This window comes from Triturus cristatus, chromosome 8 (assembly GCF_964204655.1).
Source record: "Triturus cristatus chromosome 8, aTriCri1.1, whole genome shotgun sequence".
NCBI lineage: Eukaryota > Metazoa > Chordata > Amphibia > Caudata > Salamandridae > Triturus > Triturus cristatus.
Genome location: NC_140591.1, coordinates 1,141,219,579 through 1,141,237,603, shown reverse-complemented (window position 1 = coordinate 1,141,237,603; position 18,025 = coordinate 1,141,219,579).

The following is an 18,025-nucleotide window of genomic DNA, read 5'->3' as shown; positions in this document are numbered from 1 at the left end:
CCACCACTGCCAGCATCAACACCACTACCAGCAGCACCAGCAGCATCACCACCGGCAGTAACAAGACCCAGGAGGCATGCAGTTGCCAGACTCCAAGAGATGGAGTCGTCCTTGGAAGACAGCAGACGTGGCGAAAGGTCAACAGTGCCAGTGGATGGCAATAATGCCAGATCGCAGTCCCCACAGTGCCATCACACACAGGTGCCAGACGCCGCAGGGCTAGGGAACACAGTCCACCTATGCAGGGTGAGGAGCATGGTGTGTTTGCAGGGCTGGAGGCGAGCATGGTAAAGGTTCAGCGCCTGTAAGGGAAAGCAATCCTATCTACAGCGGCAGATGAGACAAGTGAATGCAAACATGCAGAACATAGAGAAGGGCATCAGCTCTATGAACAAGACGCTGGCTGAGGGCATGAAGGAAATGGCAGAGGGCATCAGGGACATGTCCCAGTCAGTGATGCTGCTGTGCAGCAAGCTTGATGAGGACAGGATGGCACGGCGCAGGGAGAGGCAGAAGATGGAGAATCATTCAAAGGCGGGGAACCACCTCTCCACAGTCACTTCTCTGCTCTGCAGACACTCCGTGGCCATGCAGGAAGGGATGGCACACTGCAGCGGTGATGTTTCAAGGGGGCTTGTTGAAGTTACAACTGCACTTGAAGTGCTCCTACCTGCTCAGGCTGCCAATACTGGTGCAGGTGATGTGGGGGACAGTGCGGGGACGACAAGTCGCAGCAGTATAACGCCCCCTGCAACTGAGACCAGGAGGAGCAGCAGACGTCATGGGGCTGGCACTGGATCGATTCCCAGTGACGACAGTCTGCTAGGGGAATCCAGCAGTGTTGTGCATGGCCGCAGGCGTTAATGCAAGCCATACTTTGTCTACTTAACTGGGTGACTTAACCCATGACATTCTCATAGAGTGGTTACAAATAGGACTGCCATGTTGGGCCCTTTGTGTAGTGGCGTAGTGCCAATATATTAAACTACGTCATTCAAATGCAACAACTGGCTGTGTCTCCTTACTTACTCAGAAATAGTTGCGTGTGATCTCAGCCCGTCTTTGTCTCCCATCTGGTGCTGGCGCCACTCCTGCTGCGTTGGGCTCTGGCTGTGCAAAATCATCATCATCGTCCTCAGAGTCAGTCAATTCAACTTCGGTACCTTTCTTAGGGGCAAGGTTATGCAGCATAGCACAAGTTGCGATGATCTTGCAGCAGATGATGGGTGTGTACTGACGTGCACCTCCGCTTTTGTGGAGGCAGCGGAACCTGCTTTTCAATAGTCCAAACGTGCGCTCCACAACATTGCGTGTTGATTTGTGCGCCACATTGTATCGTCTCTCACTTGGGGTCGATGGGTTTAGGTAAGGAGTGAGGATGAATGACTGCACAGCATAAGCGCTATCACCTAGGTGGAGAAGGCAGTGCCATTAATAACAGTCACCAACACATTAATCTGCAGTGTACATCAGGGTGTGTCACAGTGATTTACCTAGCAGGTATCCTTCTCCAAATTCTCCTGCAGCCAGGCATGTGTAGATCCCATTGTTCTGGAAAATGCATGAGTCGTGGGTGCTCCCAGGAAATTTGGCCACAATGTCGGTGATTAAGTTGGCTGCATCACAGATTACCTGCACATTAATGTGGGTTGATTTCCTGTTTCGGTAGATGTACTAAGTGGCTGCAGGGGAACAGATTGGAATGTGTGTCCCATCAATGCACCCTATCACATGCGGGAACTGTGCCTTTTGGTAAAAGTCTGTCTTGGTTTTCAGCAGTTCCGGCTGTGTGGTTGGGAAGCTTATTTAGTGATGCATTCTCTGCATCATGGCATCCAGAAATTTGTTAAAGAAACGGGACAGGTAACTCTTTGACACCCCACCTACTGCAGCTATCACCACGTGGTAACTGCCAGATGCAAGTAGGTGTAGGCTACAGAGCACCTGCACATGTGGTGGTATAGCGTGCTCTCTTGGTGTTGGATGCTCCAGGAGTGGGTGCAGGTCCCTGATCAGGTCCAGGATGGTTTGGGGGTGTAGCCTGTACCTTTCATGGATCTCTGCCTCAGTCAGTTGGAAGAGTGTGATGCGCTGTCTGTAAACTCGCTCATCCCGTCTCCAGATCCTCACTCCTGCTGCCTGTAGCCGTAGCCGCCTTGCTATCACATAGAGGGCCTCCATAGTGATCACACTGTTGCATTTTGGGACTGTTTAAATGCGAGGCAGCTGATTACCACCTGCTTGCAGTCAGTGGTAATTACCGACTAAATAGTATTACTGAATTTCTCTACATCTCTTTTATCGTTTTTACCGTTTCTTATTTACCGATTCGGTTTTTAGGTGTTCGGTAAATCCGAATCGGTAAATTAGAAATCGGTAATAAGGAATTGGTATTTACCGATTCCTTATTACCGATTCCTTTCCTACGTTGGGGATTGCTATATACCGGTCGGTAAGGCAGAAATCTACCGATTTTCGGTATTAACGACCGGTATTTGGGCCACCTACATCGGGCCCTAAGTCCCTTTCAATATCTTTCGTCCTTTCTTCCCCCTCCAATGGGGCTTTGAGTTAATTCCTACTTGTGTTACTTTTGTGTCCCTCAAGTGGGATTTCATCCGGTAGGGTGTATAGGGGGGACTAAATATTTTCATAGTTCACTGATGTGACAATTCATTAAACCTATATAGCTATTTTTTTCTCATTTACTGACATCACATGAATGTTACATTTAACACGGGAAGATATATTTCAAGTCATTAAAGATGAATATACAGTTCTTCTGACTGATTTAAACCATAAGGTGTCAATGTTCGTAAGTTTAAAATGTGCCGTGATTCTTTCTGACGTAACAGTTTTTTGCGGTTTTCCCCTCGTTCCTTCTTTTCAACAGTCTCAATTCCAAAGAATTTTAGGTCTTTCCAGTTACTCTGATGATGCTGCTCCATGTGCTTGGCCACGGTGTTTGTTCTGTCTAGATGTATTGTGGCTCTCACATGTTCCAATATTCTTTTTTTCAACTCAAACACAGTACTACCCACGTACCTTAATGGACACGGACATTTTACTACGTATACCACATACTGTGTTTTGCATGTAATTATTTCTCGGATTTACCAGATTTTGTTGTTTGCCATTTTCACTTCTTTTTTCTGTTTTGTGATCTGGCAAGCCTTGCAGGAATGGCATTTTAAAAATCCTTTTTTTTTAGCCATGTTTCATATTTTTTCTTTCCTTTAAGATGACTATGAATTAGATGATCCTTCAATTTTTTGGATCACCTGTATGTTATTGTTGGATGTTCTCCTACTATTTTGCTTACAGTTCCATCTAGCTGTAATACTTTCCAATTTCCTCTCAAGATTTTGACTATTTCCTTACTTTGTTTGGAATAATCCGTTATCAATCTTATGGTCTCTGGGTCAACTTTATGTTCTTTTTGCTTTCGAATCAAACATTCTTCTCATGTTTTTTCATTTGTTCTGTCCCAATATTTTTTGTTTGTACCTGTGTTGTATTTTCTTTGCTTGAATCTTTCTGATATATATATATATATATATATATATATATATATATATATATATATATATATATATATATATATATATATATATATAAACCATAGGTTTCACACATGTTATAGTTAGGTGGACATTTCACTCGTAAAAAACCAATGAAATTCCCCCGTTATAGTTAGTTCAGATAACTAAAACTCGCTCGACCGCCACTCTATCACAAAGATGATGTCATCAGTGATGTCATGAGTGATGCCACTGACCATGTCATGAGTGATGTAATATGTGACGTCATGAGCAGTGGATTGCGGGCACGCGAGTTATAGTTATCTGTATGTAACAAACTACCGTGACCAGGAACTTCGGTTCGAAACGCGTAGGGAGGTTTACGATTTGTAATTAAAAAATATCTTTTTGCCGAGAGGAGTGCCGCGTCATTCTTTGACTTTGAGGCTGATATATATATATATATATATACTTCCACAATGCTTGTGAACAGCCGCCGCACTCCTGATCAGCGGGTACGTCATCGAGCAGACCTCACAAGCTGGGTCCGTAAAATAAAATAGATATATAGATACCTTATCTAAGTCCCTTACAGATGTGTATACAGGTCCTCTTCCATGTTAAGGCCTGATGGGGCTCTTCTGTTTAGTTCCAAAATATAGCGGGATACTAGTTTTCTTAGGGTTTTTTCCCTATCACCCCCTCTAATATTTGGAGCAATCGCATCAATGACAAAGTATGTGAGGCCTGAAACAATGTTCTCATGGTATTTTGCAAAATGTCGAGCCACAGGGTATCTTGTAACACTAGAGAGAGTGAGAGAAAAGCAAAGCAGTTGCAATCTCCCGAACGTATAATATCACAGAGGCAACTGCTGGTAACTATATCCCCAATTTTAGTTCAATAGGAATTTGGAGTCAATTGTAGAAACAATGTATTGACCCGAGTCGTCCTATGTAACAGATGTTATCTTTGGACATAACCATAGAAAGTGATGGGGTATCCACAGATATTGGAGAAGACGCCTCACTCACTAATAGCTTCATCATCGGCGTCTTTCCACAGCCAGGTAAGATGGTACTACCTGGGCGGACTCAACCAAAAGATGTGATGGGAGTTCTTATATAAATTTTCTCTGGTTATGCAGGGAACCAGTTCAGTGGTAGATTCTAAAAATACCTCCAGGTATACCCCTGATGCGAAGCTTTATTCTTGGGGTACCTGGGGTACCAAATAAAAAGCGTATGCTGTGATGGGGTTATTTTGAAATTTTTGTTTCAAATGTTCCCACTTTTTATGCCAACATGTTTCGGCCCCCGCACAGAGCCCGCAAGGGTTTGGGGCCTTCTTCAGGGCTGTCTTTTCTAGTAGTTGGTTTCCCTGACTCTAGTTTGACCATGTACTACATGCAAACCCAGGTAAAAATTGAGGCCTATTGCACTCAACTATAGTTTGTAATCCAGTAGATTTTCTGGAAAGAGAAAATAATGTCAAAACCTTATTAGAACTATATGTTGGACTAACACCCGTTGTGACATCTGTGACTATAATCTGTGTGGCTATATCACTCCACCCGTGATTAGTGCGGTATCACCTACTACGTGGTGTTTATTTGTTTCATATTCCACACATCTAACTTGAGTGTGACTAATTTGTTAAAAAACTCTCTTCCCCCAACCAGACGGATCTCATCTCTCAAACTAGATCTCCAAATAACCTTCATGGCAATATGATTATTGTTGCCTGTGCACCCCGTGATTAATTGTAAAAAAGGGGGGCGAACCGGGGAGTATTTACTCGGTGCAAGGTATGTGAAAAAGATGTCCTCTCCAAACCTACACCTTCCTGTCAAGTGATAACACTATGTTCATCAGATATCAGGTCTCACCTACTGATTGGTGCTAGATTGCACCATACGGGTCACGTGACTTGAGGTGCCGTCTTGTAGTCACACACTATAAAACATAAAGGAAACTTTGAAGTTTGATAAAGGTGTAGAACTGTGGTAATGGTGTAATTACACATCCAAAAAATCTCGTGCATTCATAAGTTTTATTAGAATGTTGAAAATATGCTTGCTGCATCACCCTTGATATAACAGTTGATACTGAACTCTGCCATAAATGTGATAGCATTTCTCGTGTTCTCGAGTGCAATAGTTTGCGTTATTCTCACGAAACCGTATCTGGGGTGAGATCTGGTTGTTTGTGCTTGGATCTGTTGACCGACGGGCCATGTCAAAATGACAAAACCCCCCATTGTTACTCAGTTGCTCAGGCCACTAATAGTAGCATAAAAATAAAGGTGGTAATTTATCGAATTGTGCGCATTCTCATTCAAACCGCATATTATTGTACAGCCGTACTTAGTCACACCAAACGCACGCTCTTCATTTAGGCAGACACGCGATCAATTCCGCTGCATCTTACTTCGTCAAAGATCGGTCACCGTGGGTTCACCTATAGCGTTCACTGCCCGCCGCCGTGTCGATCCGGTGTGTGGGTTGTGATTATAAATGGTTTGTGAGCTTCCGTCAGTCTTCCGTGTTGCGTGGACAGCGTATTGCATGATTGGATACGGTGTGTCACGTGTTTAGATGTTAGGAGAATATGCATACGTCATAATAGCTCAAGCGTCTGCTGCATGACGCGTCGTTGGAGAGATTATGGGAGATGTAGGCTGCAAGACTGATGTGTACGTCTTTGCACCTTATTTCAAACAAAAAACACAGAGAGGATCCTTGCTGAGTTGTATGAAAGTATGTACAATATCCCTCAAGTAAAGGTGTATAGCACGGATATATCAACGTCGAATAACATTGAAAACCCGTCCCACATCTATATTTGTCTATGTTATTTCGCAGGCTTTTTCTCATATACATATGTATAGGATAGTTACCCTCGTATCCAACAATTTTTACACTAAGATGTTGTTCTCTTTGAGTGGAAGGGTAATCTCCATGTCTATCTCCGGGTTATTTTTGGTCAATAACGCTCACTAGTTCCCTCGAGATAATCATCGTTTCGTACGGTATGGGGCTGTTAAAAACAGACGTTTCAGTGCAATCTATAACACCCAACTAGTGTCTATTCGTATTAGGATGTTTACAATACGAGTATCCATCTCAGGTTTTATTTAGTTCAATTTTTTCGTCGATCAATGTGTTCGTACTTGTTGGAGTAGATACTAGTAAATATCAGTGACGTTCAAACTATGTGTGAAGCCCCGCTCATGTTAACATTGACCACGGAATTTCCTCATTTAACCCATTGATGACACTTGAAGTTCGGTAGATCCATCGTTGTTCTGCTTTCAACAGCTTTTTATTATTGCATTGGTTGGGCAGTTTTTCAATGATTGACCAAGTGAAGTCATTCTCACTATGTCCCAACATTTGGAAATGACGCATCATCTTGGTGACCGTTTTTCCGCATCGGAAGGTGCTGCGGTGTTCATTTAATCGTGTCTTGACTTTGGGTGAAGTCATGCCAATGTACCTCAGATTGCATTTACAGATCATGATATACACCACATTTTGGCTGTTGCAGTTTGAAAACGACCTCTGTTCCCATGGCGTCTGTAACCCAAGATCAATGGTTTTACTTGCTTTTGTTTGGGAGCACACATTACAGCTCCCACATGGAAAGTGTCCTACAACTGCGGGTAAATCCCAAAGTGTATTCATGTTATCTCTGGTTCCTGTCTTCTTCTTTGGGCGGGTGTGTACTATTGAGTCCCGTAGGGATTTGCCGCGTTTGAATGCAAAGCGGGGTTTGGGTAAATTGAGGGTGCCTGAATTTAGGGTCTTCCAGTATCTTAATATGATTCCCTTTAGTTTGTTAGATTCAGTGCCAAAAGTGGTAACGCACACTATTCTCTTATTCTCAGGTTTGAGATGCGATTCCAGTAGTGCTTCCCTTGAGTTGTTAATTGCCCTCTTGTTTGCTTGTTTTACTAGCCGTGGTGGATACAGCTTAGAGTGGAACTTTTGTGATAGTTTCATTGCGTGCACAATGTAGGCTTCCTTATCTGTACAATTCCTGCGTAGTCTTAGAAATTGTCCTACTGGTAAATTGTCTTTCAAGGTTTTCGGATGAAAGCTATCGTATCTCAGTAAGTTGTTCACATCTGTAGGTTTATAAAAGACTTCAGTTTTTAATTTGCCTTTGTCGGGCCAAATTTTTAGATCGAGGAAGGTAATCCAGTCTCTCTTTACAGTCATTGTGAACTTGAGATATTGATCTCTTGAATTTAACCAGTTCAGAAAGTCTTCTGCTGTTGCTTCAGTCCCTTTCCATATAAGGAAAATGTCGTCTATGTATCGCTTCCACACCGACATATTGTCTACATATGGGTTAGTGTCGGTGTAGATAAATTTAGTTTCAAAGTCATGGACATATAGACAGGCTATTCTGGGTGCACAGGTCATGCCCATGGAAGTCTGTAAGAAGAAATCGCCATCATACTCGAAGTAGTTTTTTGTTAGTGCCAATCTCGCACAATCAATGATGAACTGTATAGGGGTGATGGATATCCATTCTTCATTCCTCAACAAAGTATTGATTACTTGTAGGGAGGCTTCCTGGGGAATGCTGCTATACAGCGCCTCCACGTCTAAAGTAATCAGCAGATCTGTAGATACATTGTATGGTATCAACTGGCGATTGTTTAGAATATCTCGGGTATCTTTCAAGTATGACGGCATCCTTTGGACGATGGGTCTTAAAAAATGATCTGTGAATTTAGACAATGGTTCCAAGATTGAACCAATCCCGAAAGCAATTGGTCTGGTGGTGGGTTCACATTCTTGTGCACTTTTGGCAAAATATAGAAATAGGGAACTTTTGGATTGGGTTCTACCAAAAAGGCTGCTTCTGCTGTCGTGATCCACCCCTCTTCTGCTGCTGTATTTACCATAGTCGCTATATTTTGTTTCAACCCTTCTGTGGGATCTCTCTGCAATCGTTTGGAATTGCGTTGGTCATCCAGTAATTTTCTACATTCCTGTTGGTACATTTCCAACGGCATCACTACTGTGGCGCCACCCTTATCTGCTGGTTTGATAATGATATCATTCATGCAATCGATATTTCTGATTGCTTCTCGTTCCATCGAAGTCAAGTTGTTAAAAACTTTCTGTTCATTCGTTTTCATTTTATCCACTTCTAGTGTGACTGCCTTCTCAAACGCTAGGAGAGCGGGTGGCATAGTGTGATTGGGAGGAGTAAAACGTGATTTTCTTCTGAGGCCGGTGTTTTTATTCTCAGCTGGTTCTTGTGTGTCGTCTGCATCTGCAAAAAATACTGATAATCTCAGTTTTCGAAAGAATTCTGTCAGTTCAATCCTTAGATTGAATAAATTTGTCCTGGCCATGGGTACAAAGCCTAGTCCCTTGTTTAGAACATTCTGTTGTACCGGGGAGAGAGTCTTAGCACTAAGGTTTAATATTCCTGTTGGTTCCTGCTCGTGCTGGGTCTCGCCTCTGGTATTGTCTGTTCTTCCTGGTTTTCTCTCCAGTGAACTCTGGGGCCTCTCTGATTGTTTCCCCCTCCTCTGGTTGGGCCCCTCCCTAAAAAAGAAGGTTGGAAGGGTGGCCATTGATATCCAAACTGAGGAGGTGGGAATGGTGGTTGCCACAGGGTATGCCACAGGGTATGCCTTATCCCCATTTTGAGGAGTGTTATTTTATATTTAGGACTCAGCTTGTGAGGTCTGCTCAACGACGCGCCCACTGATCAGGAGTGCGGCGGCTGTTCGCAAGCATTGTGGATGTATTGGCTTGCCACCGCCCCCTTTCATGTGAACAACTCTTTCTACGACCGAACGAGGAAACTAGGCTGTGTGGGACGGCGGTCCGGACGAGTCAGAGGACCCGGGGAAGCACCGTAACCCCAGGTGAGTGGTCCTAAAGATACTTGAAGGGAAGCGGGAAAGCTAGCGTATATAAACTGTATCCGCGTTCATAAAGATAAGCGGCCGCTGGCGGTTCTTGACGGAAGTCACATTTTGTATTTTACATGTCGGCAGCAGAGATGAAAGAAAGAGAAGAACCGGCCTTAACAATTTTTGATGATACCAAACAAGTCATGAAAAAAGGCTGTGTCAAATCAAATAAGAATCTATCTATAGGGAATATAACATACATTGCGTATTTGCGCATTGTCAAACAATAGTACTAGCTGTACAAATTGTTCCAATTTTCACTGACTCAAATACCGTTTTGTCCACTCTTGCATTAATTGTAAGTTTGTAAATGAACTACGAGTCTGTTTTCCATTACACTACATATATAGTTTATCACGTGATTTGTCATAGGCACAGCTTTAAAATGGTGTTTCTTTGACAAAACTTTGTTGGTGAACAAGCCTGCTTGTTCAAGCAAAACGTGTCCGACACTGCCGATGATTAAAATCTAATGTGGATTGTTGAGACGTGGCATCGTCATTCCTTTTGGGATTGAGGAGTGAGTTTTTATATATATATATACATATTATCTACTGGCGGTTGCCAGTAGATAGTTATATTTAGGACCGTGTTTCCATAGGAAATCTGAAAATTCTATTTTGAATAACTTTGGCGCCGGCTGACGAATCCTCGCGAATTTTTCAAAACTAATGGGGCGCTCCGCTCAGCTCCTACCCTGGAAGTCTCGGGGTGATTCGTCAAGCGGGGGCCGAGAAAAAAGCGGGGTCCCATGCATTTTTCCATAGGACATTTAGTCGAAGGTACAGCCCGAACGGCTGAACAGAATTACTTGAAATTTGGTAGAGAGGTAGTCCTCAGGTCAGGAAAGTGCCTTTTGCATATATGGTGTCAATCTGTTCAGTATTTCCTGAGAAGATTGCAGTTAAAGCACATAAATATCTATAGCCGTGCACCGTGCGCGCACGGTGCGCGCACCCTAACGTGCGCGAGCTTGTTAGACCCGGCCTTGTGGCATGGCCATCCCTGACCCCTAGCCACATCCCCTGACCCGTACACCTTATTAAGTTCCTCAGTACACGGCCTAGCCGGTCCTGCCCGCCAGGACCCACACACACCCGACCCAGACTTCCCTGTCCGTGCCCTCCATCTTCCCAGCACCACAGGGCCCGCGTGCCCACTTCATGCACCTGCGATGGCCGCCCGGCCCCAGCACAACCCAGGCCTAGAGGCGCCGCCCCGGCTGGAGATCATCGCGCTCCCATGGAATGAGAGAGGGAGGAGCAGTTTCCATTGCACCTCTGGCCTCCCCTCGGGAGATGGGTTTCGATCGGCCCTCCGGCCTCCCTAAGGGCTGGCTCCTCGCCTGCTGGGTGTCTGGGACTCCTCCCGACCCGGCCCTGAAAGGATCAAAGGACAACATGGCAGGAAACTCCAACGGGCGGCCCCCAGGCGCTAAGACCCCTGCCTACACGGACCCCGGACATCAAAGAGGGGTTGACCTATAACAAGGGGTGCTCTGGGACAGATTCGACTCTGGAACGACGAGAGCCCTGCTGATGTGGTCGCGGCTCCCTTGCAACCTTGGATCACCTGAGCCCTGCTGAGTGACTCGCGGCTCCCCTGAAGATCGTAATCGCCATGAAACCGCTTGGTATAAGTGCGCTCAATAAATGTTTTTAAATTCAAATTCAAATTAAGACCTCTGAACTTGTGCTTGAGCCCTGCTGAGTGACTCGCGACTCCCCTGAAGATCGTAAGACCTCCAAACTTGTGCTTGAGCCCTGCTGAGTGACTCGCGGCTCCCCGGAAGATCGTAAGACCTCCGAACTTGTGCTGAGCCCTGCTGAGTGACTCGCGGCTCCCCTGAAGATCGTAAGACCTCCGAACTTGTGCTTGAGCCCTGCTGAGTGACTCGCGGCTCCGAACGACTACCTCGGTCCGGCTGGACCGCAGCATATCCCCCCGGCTCGAGGATTGTGAGCTGTGCATTGGGTACGCCCCTGCATTTGATCCGGATCCCCAAAGACTGTCCCGCTACCCCCTTTTCCCTACCGAGACTCTTTGAGCACGTGCTCTATTTGTACATATCCATCTTGGTGATCATAAAGATCCGACGTAGCTGAGTAGATAAAAGATCTGTTCCCAAGAACCTACTGTGTGGTGTCTCTTTGTCGTGTGGTGCCGTGTGTATGATCCTAGATACGAGACTCTTCCTCTGAGGAGTCTCCCACAAGTGCCCGGCTACATTACCCTGAGGGTAGGTCTCAGGGTGGTCAGGTGACCTCCCTGTCGCCCCTGGGATCGCCTTCTAACATAGCTTAATTCTGATTGGTGGTTACATGTCAGTCAACATTCGAATCGGTCGAAATCAGGAAGTGTCGGCCGCCATTTTGTTTGTTGTGGGTGCGAGAGTGAAAAATAGAGGTGGCGAACGTGAAAAGGGGGCAGAGTAGAGAGTCCCTGACCCCCTAGCCTTTGTCAGGGGGTCCCAAAGGACCCCGAAGGGTGAAAAAACATTTTTTTTTTTTTTTTAAATTGCGTGGTGAAAAAACCTTAAAAAAAAAATAAAATACATAACTTAGCATTTAAAAAAACGTACAAATTCCCTTAAAAAACCATAGGTTTCACACACGTTATAGTTAGGAATTAGCATTTAAAAAACCTTGCAAATTCACTTAAAAAACCATAGGTTTCACACATGTTATAGTTAGGTGGACGTTACACTCGTAAAAAACCAATGAAATTCCCCCGTTATAGTTAGGTGAGATAACTATAACTCGCGTGACCGCCACTCTATCACAAGGATGATGTCATGAGTGATGTCATGAGTGATGCCACTGACCATGTCATGAGTGATGTAATATGTGACGTCATGAGCACTGGATTGCGGGCACGCGAGTTATAGTTACCTGACCTAACTATAAAGGAGGAATTTCATTGGTTTTTTACGAGTGAAATGTCCACCTAACTATAACATGTGGTGTGAAACCTATGGTTTTTTAAGTGAATATATATATATATATATATATATATATATATATATATATGTATATATATATATAGATATTCACTGAAAAAACCATAGGTTTTAGGGGAGTTATAATTAGCTGGACTTTTCACTCATACAAAACCATTGAAATTCCCCCGTTATAGTTAGTTCAGCTAACTATAATTCAAGCGCCCGCAATGCACTGCTGATGATGTCACATATTACATCACTCATGACATGGTCAGTGACATCACTGATGACATCACTGATGACATCTCAACTGACATCACTGATGACATCATCCAGTGAATGTGTGTTTTTCTGAAAATTAAATATGTTTTATAATATGTATATCTCAAGGTCGATGGAAGAATAAATGGGTATATAAGTGTCTAAATGGATGATTTGTTTTTGAAAAATTGATTGTAATTCTGACTGATTAAGGGTATCTTAGTGAATACATGGCTTAGTAAGTAATGTTTAAATATGTAAATATCTAGTGACTCACTGTTTTGCATATGTTGAAGACAGCATGTGTGCAGTACTGTATGGGTGGAGGAGTGTGTGCATGGGTGTGTTAGTGAGTGAATGACTGTCTCAATAATGTCTTTATGAGTAACTACATATGTTTTAAATAAGGGTGGGCGTCAAATTCTGTTCTGCTCGCGGAATTGTGATATGTTGACATTTTCGCGTTCCGCGGAGAGCGCGAAAATGCCAAAAGTTTCGCAACCTGCTGCGAAACAGAAGTATTTTTCTTGTTCGTGCTTTAAAAATTAATTCTCGCGCACGCGATTGCCTTACTGGGATCCCTGCATTCGCCGATGAGTTTACCAATCCGTTTGCGTGCGCCACGAGATGTTGATAGCCAGTCGCACTATCCCGTGAGAGTTCGCGATCGCGATCACGTAATTCTCCTCGCCATCAGACACCGCAAGAGTCTGCGATCGCTAACATGTCATTTTCCAGCGCGAGAGAGAGTGTGAGGTCGCAAACACGTACAATCTCTACCGCGACAAAGACCATGAGATCGCGAACACGTCTTTTTGGACGCACCATCGACATCCGGCGGAAGTGTGGTGAAGGTCGCGATCGCGAAAACGCCAAATTTTCGATTTGGAGAAGAATATTAACTGTAGCTGCATGAAACCTTCTCTAAACTATTATTTGGATGGAAAAAACTCCTCTGATTGACATTTGGCTGTCCTTTTTTAAAAAAAAAACTTTTGGGGGGGGAGAGGGAGGAAGTGCCACAGAGTCTCCAACTTCCTGTTCCTGTTCATCAGGCTCCTCCCAGTGCTTTGTCCATCTCCTGTTCATTCTGCCTTTGGATTTCAGCTGTAAGGATCACTCTTTGTGTCTGCTGCATCATTATCATTGGATTTGAGGACTTTTGAATTTGATATTTTACACGTAAGTTGGTGTTGTGTCTGTTTGATTGGGGGCATTGCAGTTGCTGCAACTACAATTTTGGTACTTATCATTCTTTGTTTTAATCTGTTGGGGGTAGCCAGTAGGCCCAGAGCTAGTCATGGGTGGGTGCACGATGAAGCAACTGTTCCTTTGGTGTGTGAGGAATGTTTTTCAAACATCATTTAGGGCATGGATGGCATTGGATTGAGTTGAAAAATGTGTTTTTGGGGGGGATCTCTGTTTTTGGGTGTGTGTTAAAGAAATGCCTTTGTTGTGTGTGTGCCTGGTGTGTTGGTGTGCACCCTGCAGACCTTGTTTTGCTCTGTGGATTTTCATTTTTGCATTTTATTGCATTAAAAAGGCACAGCAGTGTGGTTTAGCATGCATCTTTTGCCTGGCTTCTTTATAGGCCTTTTGGCAGTTCATTGATTGCCAGGCCTCTAGCGTGTTGCTTGTGATTTGCGAGTGTGCATGTGGCTGTGGACCTTTTCTGGTGAAAGTCATTAGTGTGCAGCTTTTGCCATATAGATATAGGCCTGCATGGTATTCCTTTGTGGCCTAGGCGGCTTGTTGTTGGCCTCGCCATGAGGCTGGTTGCCATTTTGAAGGCAAGCAGTGTGTTTTTTGCAACAGGCCAGCATTGTCTGTCTTCTCTTTCTTGTAGTTGGGTGGGCCTGGCCATGTGGCTGGTGGCCATTTTGAAGCCTAGGCCTGCAAGCTTGTGTGGCCTTGTCTGCCCACGGGCCTGCCTTCATCCAGTAGGCTCTGAGCAGGTAGCAACAAGTGCATTAAACAAGTGTTTATCTGAGTGTCCTGTTGAATTTAAACATCATTTATAGCATGGATGGCATTGGATTGAGTTGGAACATGCGTTTTTTGGGGGGATTTCTGTTTTGGGGGGTGTGTTAAAGAAATGCCTTTGTTGTGTGTGCCTGGTGTGTTGGTGTACACCCTGCAGACCTTGTTTTGCACTGTGGATTTTCGTTTTTGCATTTTATTGCATTAAAAAGGCACAGCAGTGTGGTTTAGCATGCATCTTTTGCCTGGCTTCTTTATAGGCCTTTTGGCAGTTCATTGATTGCCAGGCCTCTATCTTGTTGCTTGTGATTAGTGAGTGTGCATGTGGCTGTGGGCCTTTTCTGGTGGGAGTCATTAGTGTACAGCTTTTGCCATATATATATAGGCCTGCATGGTATTCCTTTGTGGCCTAGGCTGCTTGTTGTGGGCCTGGCCATGAGGCTGGTGGCCATTTTGAAGGCAAGCAGTGTGTTTTTGCAACAGGCCAGCATTGTCTGTCTTCTCTTTCTTGTATTTGGGTTGGCTTGGCCATGTGGCTGGTGGCCATTTGGAAGCCTAGGTCTGCAAGCTTGTGTGGTCTTGTCTGCCCACGGGCCTGCCTTCATCCAGTAGGCTCTGAGCAGGTAGCAACAAGTGCATTAAACAAGTGTTTATCTGAGTGTCCTGTTGAATTTAAACATCATTTAGGGCATGGATGGCATGGGATTGAGTTGGAACATGCGTTTTTTGGGGGTATTTCTGTTTTGGGGGGTGTGTTAAAGAAATGCCTTTGTTGTGTGTGCCTGGTGTGTTGGTGTGCACCCTGCAGACCTTGTTTTGCACTGTGGATTTTCATGTTTGCATTTTATTGCATTACAAAGGCACAGCAGTGCGGTTTAGCATGCATCTTTTGCCTGGCTTCTTCATAGGCCTTTTGGCAGTTCATTGATTGCCAGGCCTCCAGATTGTTGCTTGTGATTTGCGAGTGTGCATGTGGCTGTGGGCCTTTTCTGGTGGGAGTTATTAGTGTGCAGCTTTTGCCATATATATAGGCCTGCATGGTATTCCTTTGTGGCCTAGGCTTCTTGTTGTGGGCCTGGCCATGAGGCTGGTGGCCATTTTGAAGGCAGGCAGTGTGTTTTTGCAACAGGCCTGCATTGTCTGTCTTCTCTTTCTTGTAGTTGGGTGGGCCTGGCCATGTGGCTGGTGGCCATTTTGAAGCCTAGCCTGCAAGCGTGTGTGGCCTTGTCTGCCCACGGGCCTGACTTCATCCAGTAGGCTCAGAGCAGGTAGCCACAAGTGCATTAAACAAGTGTTTATCTGAGTGTCCTGTTGAATTTAATCATCATGTAGGGCATGGATGGCATTGGATTGAGTTGGAAAATGTGTTTTTTGGGAGGATTTCTGTTTTTGGGGGTGTGTTAAAGAAATACCTTTGTTGTGTGTGCCTGGTGTGTTGGTGTGCACCCTGCAGACCTTGTTTTGCCCTGTGGACTTCGTTTTTGCATTTTATTGCATTAAAAAGGCACAGCAGCAAGGAGGAGCCTAGCGCGCAACCAAGATGGCCGCGTAGGTGCGAGGCTCCCGAGGACCTCCGCGACCTCCTACGACTATCCTGAAACTATCCTATCCCAGATGAGGGGACTGTGTTGGTGAGCCTGAGCCGAGGTGGCACCCGTTTCCTGCTTCCAAATCGGACCTCGGACACCGGCGTGAGCACCGATCGAGGTTTGCGGCCTTCTCCTCGCCGAACCCCGGATTTGCACTGTGGGGCGATCCAGTGACAAAGTGAACAACAGCGGCAGGCAGGGCTTGGCGACTCGCGTACCCCGCACTTTCACTTTCGCTTTCGCACCTCCCTCGCTGTCTCTGCGCGATTGGGTCGCGGGGCTTTGTGTGTTGGTGTGGCCTCGCTGGGAGACCCTGCCTGCCCGCCGGCTGTTATACACCCCGCAGATCTGAGGTGGCCCCCCCCGGAGCACGTGAACCGGCTTGCCTGCCCTTCACGACGTGGCTGGTGCGACCGGGAGACTGGGACCATGGCCACAAAACAAGATGGTGACCGGGCAAAGATAAAATCGACCCGGCGTGGCGCAGCCCATCAGTCCAACAGCATGGACCGATATACCCTCCAGAAGGGATCTCCCGATGTGCCACGCAGGTCCCCTGAGGGCCCTACTGATGCCCCCGACCTGCCCACGGATCTGACTCTGCGGGATGTCATGGGCGCCATTGCCGAGATGAAGGCCTCGGTGGGCCAGCGTTTTGATACGCTGGCGCAGCAGATCGACTCGGTCCTCGTGGATGTTGGCCTGGTAAGGGCCGATCTTTCCAAAACCAACGACCGAGTCGATTCTTTGGCCCACACTGCATCGGGCCTTACGACAGAGTTGGCGGCCCTACAAATGGAGGTGCGCCGGCTTAGTCAGGCGAGTGCGCTTCTGGATCGCCGCCTGGAGGACTCCGAGAGTCGGGCCCGGAGGAACAACATCCGCATCATCGGGGTGCCTGAGGGACGTGAGGAGGCGGCAGCGGACCTCTTCGTGGAAGACCTGATTGTTACCCATCTCCAGCCACGGGGGCTGAGAAAATTTCGGGACAGAGACGCTATCCTGCAAACCTCTAGACTGCAGGGACCGGTTAGACTTGAAAATATGGACGTTAATTTTTATCCTGATTTCACCCCAGCGGTCCAGAAGCAGAGACTGAGCTTCCTCGGCGTCAAACGCCGTCTTCGGGACCTAAACCTCAAATACGCCATGCTTTTCCCAGCTAAGCTACGAGTGGAGATGGATGGTCGCACGCACTTTTTTGATCGTCCCGAAGCGGCCGGGGACTGGCTGGATACTCTGTCTGGGGATCGGGATCGGGGGGGGCGGGGGGGGAGCGGTGGGGGGAGAGGGCTCGCCGGATCAGGACTGAGGGACTACTATGAGGCCTCGCTCGGGACGAAAATGATGCCACTTTTTACCATGTGTCTGTTCGTGTAAGTTCCCCTCCTATGGAGGTTGTGTAGGGTCTCTTGGGGGTTCTCCCTCCTCCTCTGGGGGTCTAGTTAGTTCAACTATCTATGGGGCGACAGGCACACTGCACGTTGGGGGGGCTGATTGGGCTCATGCAGGGGTGCAGGGAGGGGGGAGTTTTGTTAGGGTGGGTGGGCGGGGATGGGGTGTTGTTCGTTTTTATCACAAGGCAAACGTATTTTTGTATTGGTTCTAAGGTGCTCTCGGGGGGACGAATGATGGCTTCTGTGTATGATGGGGGGTAGGGAATTGACTTTGTTGTCTTGGAACGTTAATGGACTGGGGGACAGGATCAAACGAGGTGTGGTCCTGCAGTTTTTGAAGCGCTTCTCGCCCGATGTAGTCCTTCTGCAGGAGACACACCTTATTGGCAACTC